The 18971-nt window shown below is 43.5% G+C and overlaps 1 protein-coding gene and 1 long non-coding RNA gene across 2 annotated transcripts in view; one reads left to right on the top strand and one right to left on the bottom strand.

Annotated features, from left to right (window-relative positions):
• Positions 1–18971, bottom strand: part of Itpr1 (inositol 1,4,5-trisphosphate receptor type 1) — a 297390-nt gene that overhangs the window by 211824 nt on the left and 66595 nt on the right. The window lies entirely within an intron of this gene.
• On the top strand, positions 13880–14724 carry LOC138824557 (uncharacterized). Its single transcript, XR_011371132.1, has 3 exons — positions 13880–14012; positions 14097–14255; positions 14356–14724. It is a non-coding gene; the product is annotated as an uncharacterized lncRNA (long non-coding RNA).

Raw genomic sequence — 18971 nt, 5'->3', positions numbered from 1 at the left:
CAGCAAAAAGCCAGGCAGGAAGTGTGGCTCAAGGCACAGAGCACTTACTAGCAGAGCAAGTTTGAAGCTCTGAAACTTTTCCTCGGCCAATGCCTGCATACTTTGTCTCATCCTTAGAAAAGCAGCATCCTGCATATCCTGGTTCAACAAGGACTTCTGCTTCCATCCTGTCTACCTGGCCTCCCCCCACCTCTATGACTCTGAGAAAGCCCAGAAGTTCCGGCCCCTGACTCTGTCCATCAATTACTCTTGTTAGACGAATATACCTTCCACCTGAAACATGTCCTCCGACACATTCAAAACCCATCCCCAAAACAGACCTTGAATCAGGCCCTCCCCTTCATCCCTCCTTTCATTCATTTCCCTTTTACTCAACCTTTGAGTATTTTACTTGGTATGTCTTTGTTGTTTCATTTGCATAATTGTGTGGCCAGTGGGTTTAAACAACTTATATGTAGCCATTTTTACTGAGACTTCATTCATAGCCAACAAAATATACACTGTAGAATTTAACAATGTCTTAAATGAAAACCAGTCACGAAAACCATGACTACTATCTAATTCCAAGACATCGTATAACCTCCCTCCCCCAAAAAATCCTACACCCAATAGTAGTCAGCCCCCATTTTCTCTTCCCTCAGACCCTAAGCAACCAGCAATTCATTTTCTGCCTTACAGATCCTGAGCATTTCACAGAAGTGAAATCATAAGATGTATAGCCTATAAGATAAGATCCATTCATATTGTAGCACACATCAGTACTTCATTGCCTTTTGTGCATGAATTAATATTTCATTACAGGCCTACACAAATAGTTTGTTCATTTCTCAGCTTATGGACATGTGAGTTATTTCGACATTTCAGCTTTATCAATAACGCAATTGTGAGCATCTGTATGGCTGCAGATATATACTCTCCATTCTCTTGGGTTTATATTTAGAGAGGAACTGTTGGGTCACAGGATTACTCGGTGTTTGAGCTTTGAGGAACTGTGGATCTGTTCTACAAAACTGATGCATCATCTTACAGCAGCAATGTAAAACTTCTCCACATTCTCACCAATACTTACTATTATCCATCTCCCATGACCATGCTAATGTTTTATTGTGGCTTTGATTTGCATTTTCCCTAATGATGTTAAGCATCTTTTCATATGCCTATGAGCCAGTGTACATTTTTTTTAAAGAAATGTCTATTTAAATCCTTGTTCCATTTTAAAATTGGGTTATCTTTTTATGGTTGGACCACGACAGTTCTTATATATTCTGAATACTAGTAATTTAGCATGCAAAAAAAGAGAGACGTTTTAGAATATTTTCCCCCTTTCTGAGTTGTGTTTTCTCTCCCCTTTCTTCCTTCCCTCCCTCCTTCCTTCCTTTTCCTCTTTCCTCCCTCCCTCCTTGTCTTTTTTCCTCTTGTGCTAGGGATTGAACCCAGGGCCTTGTGCATGGTTGCCAAGCATTCATCATTTGAAATAGATCTCTGGGCCTGTTTTTGTTTTGTAGACAGTGTCCAGTATCATTTTGATTATTCTTGTGTTACCTATATTTGTTTTTGTTTTGTTTTGTTTTGTTGTTTTTGCCGGTCCTTGAAGGTCCTTGAATTCTGGGCCTGGGTGCTATCCCTTTTTTGCTCAAGGTGAGCACTCTAACACTTGAGCCACAGTACCTCTTCCTTGAGTAGTTTATAAGCGTCTCATGGACTTTCCTGGCTAGCTTTGAACCGCAATCTTCAAATCTCAGCCTCCTGAGTAGCTAGGGTTACAGGCATGTGCCATCGGCGCCCAGCAATGTTACTTACATTTTACTGTATTAATTAGTCACTAGCTAGCGTAGCACAAGGTCATGAAGACTTGAACTTGTATTTTCTATTAGGAGGCTTATAGTTTTAGCTCTTGTATTTAGGCTTTTGATCCACTTTGAGTTAAATTTGGTGTGAGGCAGGTGTACAAGTTCTTTTTTTTTTTTTTATCTTGCCTGCAGAAATCTAGTTGTTATATAGTACCGTTTGTTGAAAGACCACTTTTGTCCCTGTTTAGTCATTTTGGCACCTATATTGAAGATCAGGGGACAATAAATTATGGGTTGCTTTCCCCTTCACCTGTAACAGATGATTAACGTCCATCCAACCCACCTGATACCCAACTACCTCCAACAAAAGAAAGATACTTTCTCAACTATTTATTTAAGAAATATTCTAGTGGGGGGATGTGACTCAGTGGTAGAGCACTTGCCTAGCATGCATAAAGTTCAGCGTTCAATCTCTAGCACTGCAGGAGGGGAAAAATTCTACCAAGTCACTAAGAAATCCTACAGGTAAATTAGTATAATTTCTCTAAGTGCTAAACAAACATAGCATGCAATAGCAAAGACACAACGCAGTATAATACATAAGGATTTGAAATGGAACACCTGGGTCTGAAAACACAGCCTTTCAGAGACAAGGAGAAAGAAGGGTCTTCAAAGTGACCCTTGTTATATTATATTAAAACAGTGGGGCCAATCGTTCCCAGGACACTTTTCTTTTTAGCCGAAGACTTTGCAGGTCACAGTAATGATGTCATACTTGGTGAAGTTACCTCTGACCACATTCTCTTCCAGGAATATAGTTTTTAATACTAAATTATTTTCCCTGAAGATCACAGAAATCACGATGAGGATGATGTTGATGATGAAGAAGGAAGAAGAGGAGGAGGAAGACTCAGCAAGGAATCAGTCAGAATCACACATGCACACTCAAACACTATCAACCCCACAACACACAAGGCTCAACAGACATTTGCAAAACCTGGCACAGACAATGACACAAATCAGAAGATCCTGGTTAAGTTGGTGCACTTTAGACTCTGACCAGACAGCCAGGAGTACTCTGCCAAGCTAGGAGGTAGCCTACTGTGCAAACCAGCTGCATGATCGCACAACACAGCAGCCATCTCCAGATAAAAATTAACTTCTCTACTTCTAGCCAAGCCAGATTAGTAAGCGTTTCTAAAGCATAAGTTTGCTTTATCTCACTTCCATAGTTCACCTCTTTGATGCCTAGAAGAGCACTAATATCATTTGGATCTTTGGTTTTTTGGTGTTTTGGTGTTTTTTAATGGTACTGAACTTTCAACTCAGAGGTCTTGTGCTAGCTAGGCGGTCCCTTAAAACCTGAGCTGCACCTCCAATTTCTTTTTGCTTCACTTGTTTTTCAAAAAGGATCTTGAATTTTATGTCAGGGCCAGAATCTAGATGATGAATCTCTTATTCATGCTTCCCATGTGGCTGGGATGATGGGCACGTACCCATGTGCCTAGCATTTTATTGGTTCAGATGGAATCTTTAACAATTTATGAGCCGCTGAGCTCAGCCCTGATTTCGAGCTTGAAGTATGAATCAAAGATCTGTGTTAAAGATTTGGTTCCCAAGGTGGCACTGCCAGAAGTGGAATACTGACCTAATGGGGAAGTCTTCAGGTGAGTGGGGGACCTGCCCTCGAAGGAGACTGTAGGGCCTCACACCCCATCTCTTTGCTCCCTGGCTCATGAGAGAAGCAAATTTGCTCTGCCCTGGGCTGATATATGCTGCCTTGCCACAGACCCTGTTCCAAGAGGCACAGGGAAAACCCACTGGGGACTAAAGCCTTCAAAACCATAAGCCAAAATTACCCTTTTCTCTTCATAGGTTGATGATCTCAGGTATTTTGTTATAGTAGTGGAAAACGGACTAACACAAATGCCCTCTGCCCTGCCTCCTTCCCAATGAAACTCAAATGGTCCTCTTTCCAACATGGAATCTCCCCCTCCTCCCCCCACCCCCCCCCCCCCCCGCCACTTGTCTTTCCTCTTTACAAAACTTCTTCTAAATGGCCCTGAGTTAATGTCCAATTTGAGCTCTGTGGGGGCTCAGGTGAATTTCTATCACCTGCCTACCGGCCCCCATGCTCTGCAAAACACTTCCCACCACTCCACGCACACACATGAGCATGCTGACTGAACTAATCATTGTGTCATTTAAGAAAACATTACCTGAAGCCAAATGTGCCAGCTGCTGGACTTCAGTCCAGATCTTCCACACAAAGTTCTATCTGTCTCTGCTTGCTCTTTTAAACAGACTAGCATTAATTGCTATTATTTAGAAACTTCACATTAAAACCCAGATCCTAAAGGGTGTGTATATGTGTGTACAGGTTCTAAACTTCACATTAAAACCCAGATCCTAAAGGGTGTGTGTGTGTGCGCGCGCGCGCGCGCGTGCGTGCGTGCGTGTGTGTGTGTGTGTGTGGTACAGGTTCTTGTCCAGGCCTTGTCGCTGTCTCTCAGCTCTTTCACTCAAGGTTGGCGCTCTACCACTTGGCCCTATAGCTCCATTTGCAGCTTTTTTGGTGGTTAATTGGAGGTAAGAATCTCACAGACTTTCCTGCCCAGGCTGGCTTCAAACCATGATCCTCAGATTTCAGTCTCCTGAGTAGCTAGGATTATAGGCATGAGCCACTGGCACCCAGCTTCCTACAGCTTTTTTGTTAGAGGAAAACAGTAACAACAACCCCCTATATATACACACACACAATTTGGGAACACTAAGCTTCTATTTCTGTAGGACAGCAAGTAGCTAGAGATAAAAGGACTCCTTTAGACAGGCCATACACCCACCATGTTCTCATTTGCTTCATGTTTTCCTGAGTTAATTTGTTCACTTCCTGCTCTGTGGTCCTAACTTATGCTTGCTGAATATGAGTACAAAACCCCAGTAACACAACCACACACTGAGAAAATCAGCTTCCAGTAGGCTGCATAACTGTATGTTCCCAGGAAGCAATATCAAGGCAACGTATTTTAATGTGAACTACACCACACTCCCATTGCTCCATGGAACAGCCTCAATGTTGCCCTGTGTGGTCCGAATAGAAGAGGCTGTCAGGTTGATCACTAACCAGATATTCAAATGAAAGATGACTGTGGAAAACCCAATAGCTAAAAGGTATTTCCGCTTAAGATTCTGGAAGAGAGAAGAGAGAGATTTCTATATATTACAATCAAAGCAATTCTAGTAAAGAGGTAGTCATTTAATCCACACGAACATGTTGCATCTTTATTACAAAAACAATTGGATTTCTTTTCTTGTTTTGTGTGTGAGTTGTGAGGCTTAGGCACTGTCCTTGAGCTCTTTTGCTCAAGGCTAATAATCTACACTTTGTTCCACAGCTCCACTTCTGGTTTTGGAGTGGTTAATTGGAATAAGAGTCTAATGGGAACTTTTCTGCCTGGGCTGGCTTCAAACTTCAATCTTCAGATCTCAGCCTCCTGAGTAGCAAGGATTACAGTGTGAGCCACCAGTGCCCAGCCAACAACTGGTTTGGGGGAACTGAGAGCCTACCTGTAACTAGTTGCTAAACCCATCTGAACATAAATAAACTCCATGTTCCAACTTTGGTCACTACAAACAAGGGTTCAGCAAAGCAATAAATACCACTAGACAGAGATAAAAGACTTATTTCTCTCACTCCTAAGCATATAATACAGAACCAACAATGACATAAACATTGTTTTAAAAAACAAAAACTAATCCTGTAGCTGGGAACCTGTGGTTCTGACCTGTCATCCTAGCTACCCAGGAGGCTGAGATCTGAGGATCACACTTGAAAGCAGCCTAGGCAGGAAAGTCTGTGAGACTCTTATCTCCAATAAACTACCCCAAAAAAGCCTGAAGTGTAGCTGTGGCTCAGGTGGTTGAGAGATAGCCTTGAGCAAAATCAGTTCAGGGACAATGGCTAGGCCCTGAGTTCGAGCCCCAAGACGGCACACACAAAAAAACCAACCTAACACTGTAAAAGCACATGGCAAGAGTTTCTCTGTTGGTTCACAGACTCGGCTTTCAACTAGCAAGGTAGATCCTCTATAATCAACCCAAAGAGACTTACTTTTCCTTACTTCTTAGTTCACAGAGAATTTTGCTGAGAGACTTGCCTGGGACAGAGTCCAGTTTCAGCCTGGTGCTTCCTGAAATGGAGAGAACTTTCTGCCTCTTATGTGGGCTTATTACAATTCTGTAAATGCTGCTGGTTTTATACTGATGCCCTCATAAATCAAGGGATCACGACTTTAATTAGGATTTTAATTTACTCCATTAGGGGGAGTTGGACAGGGAACACTTAAGCAAATCCCAAAGAAACATAAACATATTAACACCATTGTTTATCTGTGAAGTCAGAGTAACTCCTGGCCTTTCTGGTTTCCTAAGACTAGTCTACCCTAGCCAAGCTATCAAAACTCTCTCTGAGGTCACCAATCACCTACATGGCTTTTAAATCTTGTCTGACCCAATCTTGGTGCTGACACCCTCCATCACCTGCCCATGACCTCTGGTCTCCCCTCTGATGCCCATACTTCCCCACTTTAGCCAGACCTATCCAGGCGTCTTCTCCATCTTGTCTTTCTCTGCCCTTCAAAACATCCTTAAGCTGATGCCCTGGTTCCCATACACAACGTGACCAAGTAAGCTGTAATAAACATACAGCAGTACTGGGCTGAGAGTCTACCTTCACAAGTCCTCGTAATTCCATTTCAATCTACATACCCATTATCAACCAACTTCATTATCCGGCTAGATACAATGAGGCTTAGAAATCAACCCGTGACATACTATGTACACGAGCAAAATATGGGCAAAGAAGAAGAACCTGAACCTAAGTCTAAATGCAAAACCTCCATCTGGACCAGGGCCTACAACATCATTTGTCACATGAAGGGACAGACATGGATGTTTCTCGAAAGCTTCTTGCTGGCTACTCCTAGCCAGGTACCATCTTCACTGATGATTTTTTGTGATCCATGAATGGGATTATCAATATCTACAACAACCCACTCCTGTGGAGAACCATGTCCTTCCCCCAGCATAACTGAGGAGACTGTACACACCCAGCCATCTGATGACAATGGCTTGGATACCATAAAAGCGAGACTGGCTTGCGAAGCAGGCCCACCCAGAGGGAGGCAGAGACGAAACATGGACAGGTGGTAGAGTCCACCCTGAACACACAACTTCAGCCTCCAGCCCGTTTCCTGTGTAAAAGCCAGGGTTTGGTAGTTTGTACCCTCAAAGATCACAATCAATAGAAAAGCTGCCAGGAGAAAGCAGGAGGAACTGCTCTGTCTAAAAAGAAGCAATGGCCCTGTGATACACCAAAGACCACAGGTTACATGCAGTGAGAAAACCAGGAAGCAAAGGTCTGCTGCGTATTGAACAGCGTGCTGGAGCGAGAAAACAGACTCAAAACACAGCCCAACTGTTATTGATTGATTGATTGATTGATTGATTGATTGGTTGTCAGTCGTGGGGCTTGAACTCTGGGCCTGGGCGCTGTCCCTCAGCTCTTCAGCTGAAGGCTAGTGCTCCACCACTTGATCCACAGTGCCACTTCTGGTTTTCTGGTGGGTTATTGGAGGTAAGAGTCTCACGGACTTTCATGCCCAGGCTGGCTTTGAACCCCAATCCTCAGAACTCAGCCTCCTGAGTAGCTAGGATGACAGGTGTGAGCCACCGGTGCCCGGCGAGACCAACTGTTATTAAACACACAGTCCTACACAGGATAGTTGGCCTGTGATCAGCATTGGAGCCCACCCTTGACCAGACTGCTCCAACCATTTCCTGGCTTTCCCAGGTGGCAGGCAGGCACTGGTGATACTTCTCAAGTTTTGTTATCACGCGGGCATCATTCTCACTGTGGTCTCTTTTAAACTCAAGCATCCCTCAGAAGCCCATCTTGGAATGAGCCCACTGAGGAGGAAACGTCAAGGGTAAAGGATCAAAAGCGTCAAGACCAATCCTCAAAGCACACAAAATGAAAGAAGTTCCAGAAGCTAACCACCAAAGCCTTTGCAATTTGCATCCTTAAAATGTCTGATTATATAATTCAGTTATGTCAGATCTCTTAAACTGACATTGCTCCAAAAGAAGGCTTTTAAAAAATTCAACTGCGTAGAAGCCATCAAATTAAATACATCACCTTCAAATCCATGGCAGAATAACCTCTGACATTTATCATTCTGCTATCCATCTTCACTGCTAGAGGTAATCAGAAATGCTCTTTTGGGGGAGAAAAAATAAGTTTAACTGAAGAATTATTTCAAACAAACCCTGTCAAAAAAGCAAAACCAGGGGCTGGGAATGTGGCTCAGTGGTAGAGTGCTTGCCTTGCATGCATGAGGCCCTGCGTTCGATTCCTCAACACCGCATAAGCAAAAAGAAAAAAGAGCCGAAAGTGGCACTGTGGCTCAAGTGGTAGAGCGCTAGCCTTGAGCTAAAGAGCTGAGGGACAGCGTCTAGGCCCAGAGTTCAGGCCCCACGACCAGACCCAAAAAAAAAAAAAAAAAAAAAAAGCAAAACCAATTCAAAGCAAAGATCTGGTCATTTCAAGATAGTCAAGTTACTTTAGGAAAATGTATGATTACCTGCCTAATTTTCTTTCTCTTCTTTTCTGTCTTCCCCTGAAGGAAATGAGGAAATCCCATCCTAAGTCAAAATGTATCAACAGAGCTGAGTAAGATGACTTAACATCTATAATCCTAGCTACACAAGAGGTAGAGATTGGCAGGATCATGGTTCAAGGCCAGACTGGGGAAATTTTTTTTTTACAAGATTTCACTTTAACCAATAAAAGGGGAAGCATCAAGGCCCAAACGAGACAGGGCAAAAGAGTCAGACCCTACTAGAAAAAAATTATAAGAGCACAAAAGGCTGGAGGCATGGCTCAGGTGGTAGAGTATCTGCCTAGCAAGTGAAGGTTCTGTTTAAACCCAGGACTGCCAATGCATACATGCATACATACATACATACATACATACATACATACATACATGGATAGGCCTAATGTGATAATTTACTGAGGACAGAGCATTCTTTCACCTTCTGGGAGAAAGGGATAGCAGATTCAGCCATAGAGAACCAGAGCACTTCTAATACAGTTTACCTCTCACTCTGCTAGCCTTCATTCACAGATGCTAACTCTGCATCTCCTTCAGGCCACACACTGTTCCAAGTACTAAAGACACAGTAGTTGGCAAGACCAGTGTGTCTCTGTTCTCATACAGCTTAAATTCTACAGGGAGAAAAAAAAGAATAAGTAGGCAACACAAAATACAGTGTTGGCTGTTATTACCTGCATGCATTACCCTGAAGCCACTAAAGGGATAAAAATGACAAAGCAGAAAGGTCAGGAGGTCAGGAGGTCTCTGGGATGGTGACATCTGCAGAGAGAATGGAAACAAGAAGAAGAGACCTCCAAGGTAGACAAAGAGACTTTCTAGCAGAAAGAATGCAAGGACAAAGATCCTGGGGCAGAAATGAGCTGACTATGTGCACGGAAAAGAAGAGCGGCCGATATGATCAGAGAGCCCAGTGAGCCAGAAGTGCCGAACAGAGAGGTAGGCGGCGACAGGCACTGTGATGGGAGAGTCAGGGGAAGGAATGAAGCTTGGGCAGTGAGAACCTGCCAGTTCTAGACACCTCTCAAGTCTGCTTGGGAGGGGCGTGGGGGTGTCACTTAGAGAGACGAATCTGCAGCCTGTGCTCCTGGGACACAGATGGAGAATTGAGAGGAAGCTGTGTTAGTCACGGGTACGTTACAGTGCCAGGGCTGGATGAGACTGGCTAGAGTGGAAACCAATGAAGAAGAAATGAGGACCAAAACTGAAGCCCTACACCACAGCATGTTAGAGGTGAGGAGAAGTGGTCAGAGAGAGCCAAGGGCATTGAATTCATGGCACTGAATACAGGTTGTAAAACCTCACTGTAATATTAAAATACATCCTCTGTGTTAAGACTTTCGTTTTTTTACAGACATATGAGTCCATGCAGATAAAAATCTTGGAGAATATAGGATGATCTAATAACAGTGGCTAACTCTAGGGTCACGAATGGAACAAAAAGAGACTCCAGCCCTGGTAGTAATGCCTGCAAGTTTCATGAGGAGACTTTGGCTATTTTTAAATCTTAAATGGTTCCCTAGGCCCACCACTCTGGGTGGAGATGCTGAAGGGGACAGTCAGGCATCAAGTGTCAGAACCAAGTATGTCTGAGGGCCCTGTGGTGTTATAGGCAGTTTTCCTACCAGGGTGGGCAGGTATCATCAATACAACTTCACCAGCACAGCTCTGGCAGCTGAAGTGTGCTCAGGGAGAATCTCCCTACACAGCTTCTATTTTGGATTCCAGTGGGCTATTTAACAAAAATCAGATAAGAGGTGTTAAAAAAAAGAAAAGCAAGAAAAAGAAAAACCTCCCCAGTGAGAAGCTGTCTCCAACAAGACTCCAGACAGCATGATCTGCAGCCTTCAGTGACAAAGATCAGATACTAAGCTACCAATTAACCATGCCTGCTTTTTGAACAAGTCCTTTCCAAATGATGACAATGTCTCCTTCAATGTCATGATCAGTTTTCTCTCTATTTTCTCCTGGAAAAAAAAATGCCTCTAGAATGTTGTTGGGTGCTATAAACTCCAGCCGTTGTGAGGTACAGTTTACGAAGTGGTTGAAAATTCCAGGTAAAGAAACGCGGTGAAGATGCAGGAGACTGGGTTCAAGCCCCACTGGAGTGAGGAACGAGGAGGCGGAAGGAGAAGGTGATGGTGATTAGAAATGTAGGGTCTTACCCAAAAACAGCAACAGAAAAACACAAGTCTGCCAATCAGACAGCACACTGACTACGGTAGAATCTGTATTTGTAACACTATCCTTGTCCTAGGTGGTCTATCTATCGTTTGAGAAGCACTGCCTAAAAGCAAAGCTAGAGTATTACCATAACTTTCAGGGGAAAAAAAAAGTTTAAAAACATAAATGCATTCCCAAGCTATCTCCCAATTTGCAGGCAGAGAACACAAGAATAGAAGCCCTCAAAGTCTCAGGAAATGTACAGGAGACCTGTAGATCTGACACACACCCAAGAGGTAGATGCAGAGTCAGAAGAAAAGCACAATAAAAACACAAGGGACAGGAAGCTGAAGACAGAAATGTGTCAACAAAGGAGGGCAAATGGCCTTTATGGTAGAAATCAGCAATCACCCAAATAGCTCATGTGCATTCAGTCTAGGCAGTCCTTGTACCACAAGCCCCATAGACCAGCTCAACTTGCAGCCACACAACGAGCTCAACAGTATTGGGAGGCAGGATGAAAGGTGATCAGCTAAGCCATTTCTAGCTAGAATCAGGCTGCCTGGACCAACATTGCAACTGTTGCTCTGGGCATGTTAATTCTCTATGTTTCCTCATAAGGAAAACAAGGATCTGACCACAGATTCACACTCATAGAAGAAACCAAAACACTGGGAAAGCTTTCATTTCAGAGCAGGTACCATGTCAGTTTAATACCTATTATTATCAGTAGTAGCAGTCATTGGTAGTAGCATGGCAAAATTATATGCACTAGAATAGCTATGATAAAAAGAAGGACCAAAGAACTAACTCAGGACAAACTCCAGCCAAGAAACATTAATCACTAGAGCAGAAGGACTTCAGGCAGTTAAATCCAAACAGTCCTACAGCTCCAGTAGGGACAGATAATTGGCTGGTTTTATGTGAGCAAACGTGTTCATAACACAACAAACGCATTACTTTGAATAGAGTTTGCCTGTCGTTTTCTAATCAAGAAACAGAAGAACTCAAACCAGAGAGGACTAAATAGTCTCCTAAATGCCAAAACTGCTGCCCACGCAAGGAAGGCACACAATGAGGATGGCTAAGAGCAATGGCTGCTCTTTGCTTTGGAAGGGTGAAAGCCTTAGGGTCCGCTTAGCTGTGGACATTCAGAGACCATCCTTCATGCTGATTTATCTCCTCTCTTCCCCTGACCCAGCAAACTGCTCGATGTCACCCGGGTGCCCTTTCCTTAGCGTTTGAGGATGTCTACAATTACACGGCATCCTTTAACTTCACACACTCCAAAGTGAACTACAGGGGAAGAAGGAAGAACATGGAGTCTCTCTACAAAAACAGCTTAACTAACTCTCCTGGAGCAGCAGCCTCCAAGTTCTGAGAGGAAAAAAAATATTCCCTCTAGGGGCTGGGAAGGTGGCTCAGTGGTAGCGTGCTTGCCTCACATGCCTGAGGCCCTGGGTTCGATTCCTCAGCACCACATAAGCAGAAAAAGCTGGAAGTGGCACTGTGGCTCAAGTGGCAGAGCGCTCACCATAAGCTGAAGAGCTGAGGGACAGCGCCCAGGCCCAGAGTTCAGGCCCCATAACTGACCAAAAACATATATATATATATATATATATATATATATATATATATATATATATATATATATATCCCTCCAAATGCTTAAATAATTCAATTGCCTCCTACGAAACGGGGAGAGGGGACAAGAACTAGCTAACATCAACCTCACTTCCTCCTTCTCCCTTCACCATCCCAATCTTTAATCAGAAAGGAGAGAACTATCTTGCTGAGGCTCTACAAACTTCCTTCTTAGGCTTAAACACAAAACAAAATTTGACTTTAGAAATAACTCACCCCTCCTATCTCTCTAAAACCCTGTCTCTTTGACATTCAAGAATGAAGTACGCAAGGATTCTGGGGGGTGACTGGTTAAGGAATGAGGGTGGAGGAGAGGTTGAGAACATGCTTTCACACATAACAAACATGGTAAGAATATGTCTTCCTATAAACGTCATCAAAACATGAGCTCAGCTACAACTTGGTCATGAGAGCAATGCTTATCTATTCCTGATAAAGGAGAAAACAAAGCTCCCAAACAGGCAGAGAAGATGCAGAACCTGAAAGAACGAGAGGGAAAGACAGTGTAGACAGTTCTGAGAAAAGCAAGGAGGACATAGCCAATACCAGGCTGTGGGCAAAGCCAAAAATGCCAAGCTGGTTCAGGAGAGCCTAGGTTCACAAGGAAGTTAACACTGAACTGTGTGGACTGCAAGGAAAGGCCTTAGTAGTGAGGGGTCCATCACCCTACCCTGAATCCAATGTGAATTCTTCAAGACAACCCAACCCTGCAATTGCCCCAGCGAGAAACAGATACCCCAGAGCTACAAGCAAGTTCCCCTGCTCAGAAAGACATGGGAGGTGGGAAATGGTCCTTGAAATGAGTGAAACAACCCTTTCCAGGAATAACGAACCCCACGGCTTTACCAAATAAGGCAAGTGAAAGCTAAAAGCCAAGGAGGAACAGGCTCAAACTGCATCCTTCCTAAAACTAGCCAGCTGGAAGAAGAAATGCCAGTATCCCAGCTCTACTGGCCTGGATTGTACATGGGAAGAGAAAATGCTAAGGAACTATAAACGGAAGGACAGTGTGCCAAGGAGAAGCCAGGGGTGTACCAAGCCCCGCGGCTGCAAGAACCTTCAGGAAGCTTCAGCCCCACAGAGCTGCTGCCCAGTCCTCCTGTGGGAAACAACGCACACTTCCTTCTTGCCAAATCGGCATTCGTATGGCTTTCTAGCACAAAGTCCAGATATAGCATGGCTACAGGTTATTATAGATGAAGCTAGGCACTGCTTTCATTTCTCAAAGTGAAAATATTTATATGACTACTTCCGTTTAAACATTTATTTCACTGGGTGTTTTTTTTTTTTTTTTTGCTTCCAAATTAAGTCCAAATTTCCTGTTTTAGCCAATCTTCCTTTTCCTCCCCCAGTATGTTGAGCATCCGTTACATGCTAAGAAAAATTTTAAGTAGGAGACAGAGACACAGAGAGGTAGACGCGGGGGGGGGGGGGGGGGGGAACAGAGCGAGAGATTGCTAATATAAAGGTTGGGGGTGTAAGAACAAATCTTTCTCTGGGGTTCGGCCTTAGATTTTGCCACTGTCTTCCCTGTTTTTTTTTCAGAAGTGCCAGCAGTCCAAAAGGTTGACCCATTACAACACAAGTGCCACCCACAGAGCTGGGAGGAGGATGACACATTCCACAGATTTTTCCCGGAAAGACGAGAGTTTGCTTTCACTTTCCTGCCATTCCATGGCAAAGTCAGTGGGACAGCCACGGAGAACCGCACGCGAGGGGTTAAGTGGCTAAGGCCTTTCCAGTATGAGAGTTTTCTTCTATCCACTCTGCTTTCCGCGCTGCTTCGGCGCTCACTTACTTTCTCAGTTCTTATTTTCTTTTGCAGGTTGAAGATGGGAGATGATCCGGCAAATCTGGGAAGCACAGAGACAGGCAGAAGACTACATCCATCTTCGCCTACACCGCAGAGCAGGCTGAGCGCCCACGCGGTGGATGGGGAGTGGAGCTGCGGCTACCCCCACCACGCCAACACACTGAGAACTGGGTCAGCTGGCTTATCTGGGTGGGTGTGGGGGGCATTTCCTACAACTTGCAGCAGGAGTCCAGCCTTTAGGCATTAAACTAACCAGCTGTTCCACTGGCAGATTCCAACATTTCTGAATCTGAAGACTTGTCTAGCTGCTAGAAGGCAACTGAAATTGCCCAAATTGCCCGCCTGATAAACAGAAAAAGCATCAGACCTCAGGGTGCAGGGGTTGATCTCTGAGGCCCAGCTTTGTGATTATACCAAAGACACTTGATCTGATGATACCATTCAAAACGACTCAGGCCAGCACAGGAGCAAAGAAGTATGCCGGCCTTGTACATGGCAGAGATTAGGAAACAGCAGCCTCCAGACATGGGTTCAGCGCTTTAAAAGACATAATAATAACTCTGAGACTTGGTGACTGTTAACCTGTCACCTAGCCCAGCTTTTTTCCAAAAATCAAAAATAAATAAATGCACTCAGAAAAATGTTCAATGCCCAAATAATTTCTTTTAGGCAATTAAAAAAAAAACCCTGTCAGAATTATTTTAAGTTCTTTAACATTCTGTGTGGGCAAGATGACATTTCAGGTCCACAGGGAGAGGCCCAATAGCCTTCCAACACCAGCAACGTCTTGGAATGACCTCGCGGAAACAGTTCTAGGGCACAATTTCTGGCCTGTACAATTTAGTCATAACCAGGGCAGAAAACAACACGGTTCCCCCTCCAGTCATTTTTGCATCACAAATGATTTCTGAGCATTTGGCTATTTTTAGCACTTCATACAGTGAAATCTGCACATAGCAAAAATAGATGTTTGCTTCATATAAACTTGTAATGGGGTGGGCGTTGCTTCTTGTCCCAGACTTAAATTTAACACTGAATTGAGCCGGTCCCAATATACAGTACACAATACCCTCCCCATTTCCTGCAACAGGGTTTCTATACAATATGACAAGCAGCCTACAATGCATGTGAAAGTAACTAACTTACACCATGCTGGTCTGTGACAGAAGAAGAAGAAGAAGAAGAAGAAAAAGCCCCTGCTGGTAGTTCTTAACCCTCCATCAGGAGTGTAGCTCAGGGCAGACAGGTACAGTCCACCAGGGCACCACAGGGGAGGGCGCCCCTGTGCAGGTGGGCCTCTTGGACAGGAGGCTGCAGCCATTTAACATAGGCCCTCTACCCTGCTCTGTTTGCACCTGCAAAAGCTCTCTCCAAGGTGGCCCAGTTGGTGGGACGGGATGTATTAGGGGTTCTTCCAAAGAGTTGTCCAAACCACTGGAAATTGTACTGATACTGGAAACAGGTGGCATTTTACCTTTCTGAAACATCTGAGTTGGCACGTGGAAGAATGGAAAGTGATTTACATCAGAGCATAAATGCAGTTAAGTCCTCTGTCTGTCCAGAGGGAGAGGAGGACAGTAAAACTGCTCCAGCAGCTGTCATCATGATTAGGATCTACACAAAACAGTACTGTTGGTCTGAGGTAGGAACCTTTATTCCTCTTGTCCATGTGGGAATCTGCCCCAAAGGTGCCACCCTTGGCCTGCCTCTCATCCCCTGGAATCCCTGTTCCCTTGGCAGGGGGCCCCACCTACTCAGTGACTGCCATTTCTGGGCATGCTCAGTTCAGCTGCCACTGTTTGTCCATAAGAGGTTATGCTCTGATTAGCTCAGCAGTGAGAGCTCTGTACCCACAAGGGGTGGCCTGGATAAAGGAGGGGGGTGGTGTAAATTAGCCTGGGGGATGCAGGTGGAAGCCACATCATCACATCATTCACATGCTTTAACAGTGAGCTACAGAACACAGGCTCAGTGAGCACTCACTCCACTCTGCTGTCTGTAACTTCCTGTAACCTCCCAGTAACACTCTGAGTAACTGCCTGAGATAGAAGAGCATTACATAACTATGCTAATTCAAACAACTGGTTCAGTAGTTCTTACAAAACAAAATGGTATGAGGAGGTGTAGGGTTTTCCTCCCCTGTCTCCTCTGAGAAAGAAAGTTTAAAAAAAAAAAAATAACTGGATGAGAGGTTTGCAAAGCACTTGCCTAAGCCATTATCCAAATGGTTTCTTGAGCAATCTGAACCTTCTTCATACCTGAATGGTGAATAATGTTAATATTCTCCAACAGGAACACTATGCAACATATAGTATGGTTACAAAAACCTCCAAGTCATTCATTTTGTAATCCTCGATCAACATGTGTGCTTAAGATTGGAATGTCAATGGGTTCAGTGATTGCCATAATAAAACAGGTAGAGCTTCTAAGGAATAATAAAAGAATTACAAATGGCCAATCCTTATACAGTTCCTTATTATGGATTTTTCTATGTATATTAGGCTTTATCTTGGCAAATACATAGTGAAATAGATAACAGTGAACCTTCAGTGTCAATGAGAATGGCTAAAAGGAAAAAAGAAAAAAACGTAAACAGAGTGGGTGCTGGTGGCTTACACCTGTAATCCTAGCTACTCAGAAGGCTGAGATCTGAGGATCATGGTTCAAAGCGAGTCAGGGAAGAAAGTCACGAGACTCTTATCTCCAATTAACCATCAGAAAACTGAAAGTAGTGCTGTGGCTCAAATACTAGAGCACTAGCCTTCAAGAAAAGAGCTCAGGGACAATGTCCAGGCCCAGTTCCACAACCAACCAAAAAAAAAAAAAAAAAAAGAAAGAAAGAAAATTTCATATATACTGATCATGTAAAGGTTGTTTTTATTCTTGTCATTGTTCCAAAAAATACAGTAAGCAAACTATATGCATTGCATTAGGTATTATAAGAAATCTAGAGATGCTAAGTTTAACTATACAGGAAGATAGGCTGGTTATATACAAAATTAAGCTATTTTATATAAGGGACATAAACACTGGCTGAGTTTATTATCTCAGGGGAATCCAGGAGTCCTCGGCGACAATGATGGAAAACCATTTAGAAATATTTATTGCTATTAATAAAGCATTATATCATTATATAACTAATACTGACCAAGCTCAACATAACCAATGCTCAATCGTATTATGAACTACTTACAATGTAGTATATGTACTCTGTATGCATTTTATAGTATCATCTCGTTGCATGAGCAGGACACACATCTTGTAGTAGAAACTGAGGCTGAGGGTCGAGGAATCTTCCTAGTATCACACAGCTTGTGAACTACAAACAATATGCTCCTAAACCTTACCAACACAAAGTCCCTGCCAAAACAGTGCTCCCTAGAATCACAATGTTCAGCAACCATGGGATCACTCAGATGACTAATTCCATGGAACTAGATGAAATCTTTGGATAAGTTGAAGTCGGTGATATCACATAGGTCATTAGAATTTTCACCCTTGTCAGCACTGTAGATGCTGGGTGCCATGACTTAAAACACACACACACATATACACAAGAAGCACAACCCCAGGAAGCAAGACCACAATAAGTATCAATGCCTCTACTAAGTATTCTCAGTGGGAAAGCAACCTTAAACTACAAATAGATCGGCAACCTCGTTGGACACAGAACCTCCCATGTGAACAGGGAGGCCAGTCTACAAAAGAAGGAAATTAATCAAGAAAGTCAAGCTACACATCATAAATCTCTGAAATGTGAGCTGAATCTCTGCTGATCTTTGAGAAGTTCTTTTCTTGGCTCTCCTAAATGACAGTGCAGAAGAACATCACCTGTAAGTTTGTTCGAGCTCTTCCAGATCAACATGCAAAAATTATATCACTATGCTATATTCATTTAGACATGGATCTCATTCTGAATCTACCTTCAAATAAAAGCACGGGCTCTACACACTGCAACAACCACGATCAATTGCCACTGACTATTCCACACCCCTGGTCCCTAGACAGACACTAGCTACGACACTCAACCCTCCTAGATAAACTTTCTGTTTCTGGAATTCACTGGCTTCTGCATGGTTCTTCCACACATTTGTCTTCTACCAATGATGCCATCTCTCCTCACCAAAATTCACAGCACGGCATGGCCTGAGAACCACCTACACCTGCTTGTGAAGATTCATAATGCACACCCACAGACGTGGGGGAAGAACTCAGGAATCTACATATCCAACGTATTCCCAAGGCATTTCTTTAAGCATCCCCAAGTCTGGAACTTACTATTCAAAGATAAATGTGGGCCCTATCTGCTCCAATAATGCCAATCACCCAACAGGTCCACTCTCTACTCATTGATTCTATCTATGAGCTCATACTGTATTTACATGGAGAACTGCATAACACCTTGTAACTCTTGCTAGTTGTTATCATTGTGTGCATTCCATCCATTATAATGAAAAGAAGAAATAGAGCTATCATGTTCCGGGGGGGGGGGGGGGGGAATTCTCGGCCTGAACTTATTTGCTACATGATAAGACAGAGTTGTAATGTTTCTTGTTGGCTTCCCTGGTTGTTTGCTTGTATTGATAAATTTTCATGGCCTGTAATGATGTGTGTACACACACACACACACACACACACACACACACACACACACACACACACACACACACACACACGACTCTTGGAAGAATAAAGGTTCTCCACCCCTACAAACTCTTGTATCATCTTTAAAAAAAAAAAAGAGGTGTCCATTTTTTTTAGCCTCTTACCATTCCTCCACTCTTAACATGCATGCACGCATGCACATGAGTGTTGTCAGCTTTCTAATATGAAATATGTCACAATAACAAAATACTTCGCACTGTTGGGTCTCAGTTACTATTCATT

Source organism: Dipodomys merriami, unplaced genomic scaffold, assembly GCF_024711535.1.
Source record: "Dipodomys merriami isolate MVZ:Mamm:240054 unplaced genomic scaffold, mDipMer1.0.p SCAF_13, whole genome shotgun sequence".
Taxonomy (NCBI): domain Eukaryota; kingdom Metazoa; phylum Chordata; class Mammalia; order Rodentia; family Heteromyidae; genus Dipodomys; species Dipodomys merriami.
This window is presented reverse-complemented; position numbering and strand designations above follow the sequence as displayed.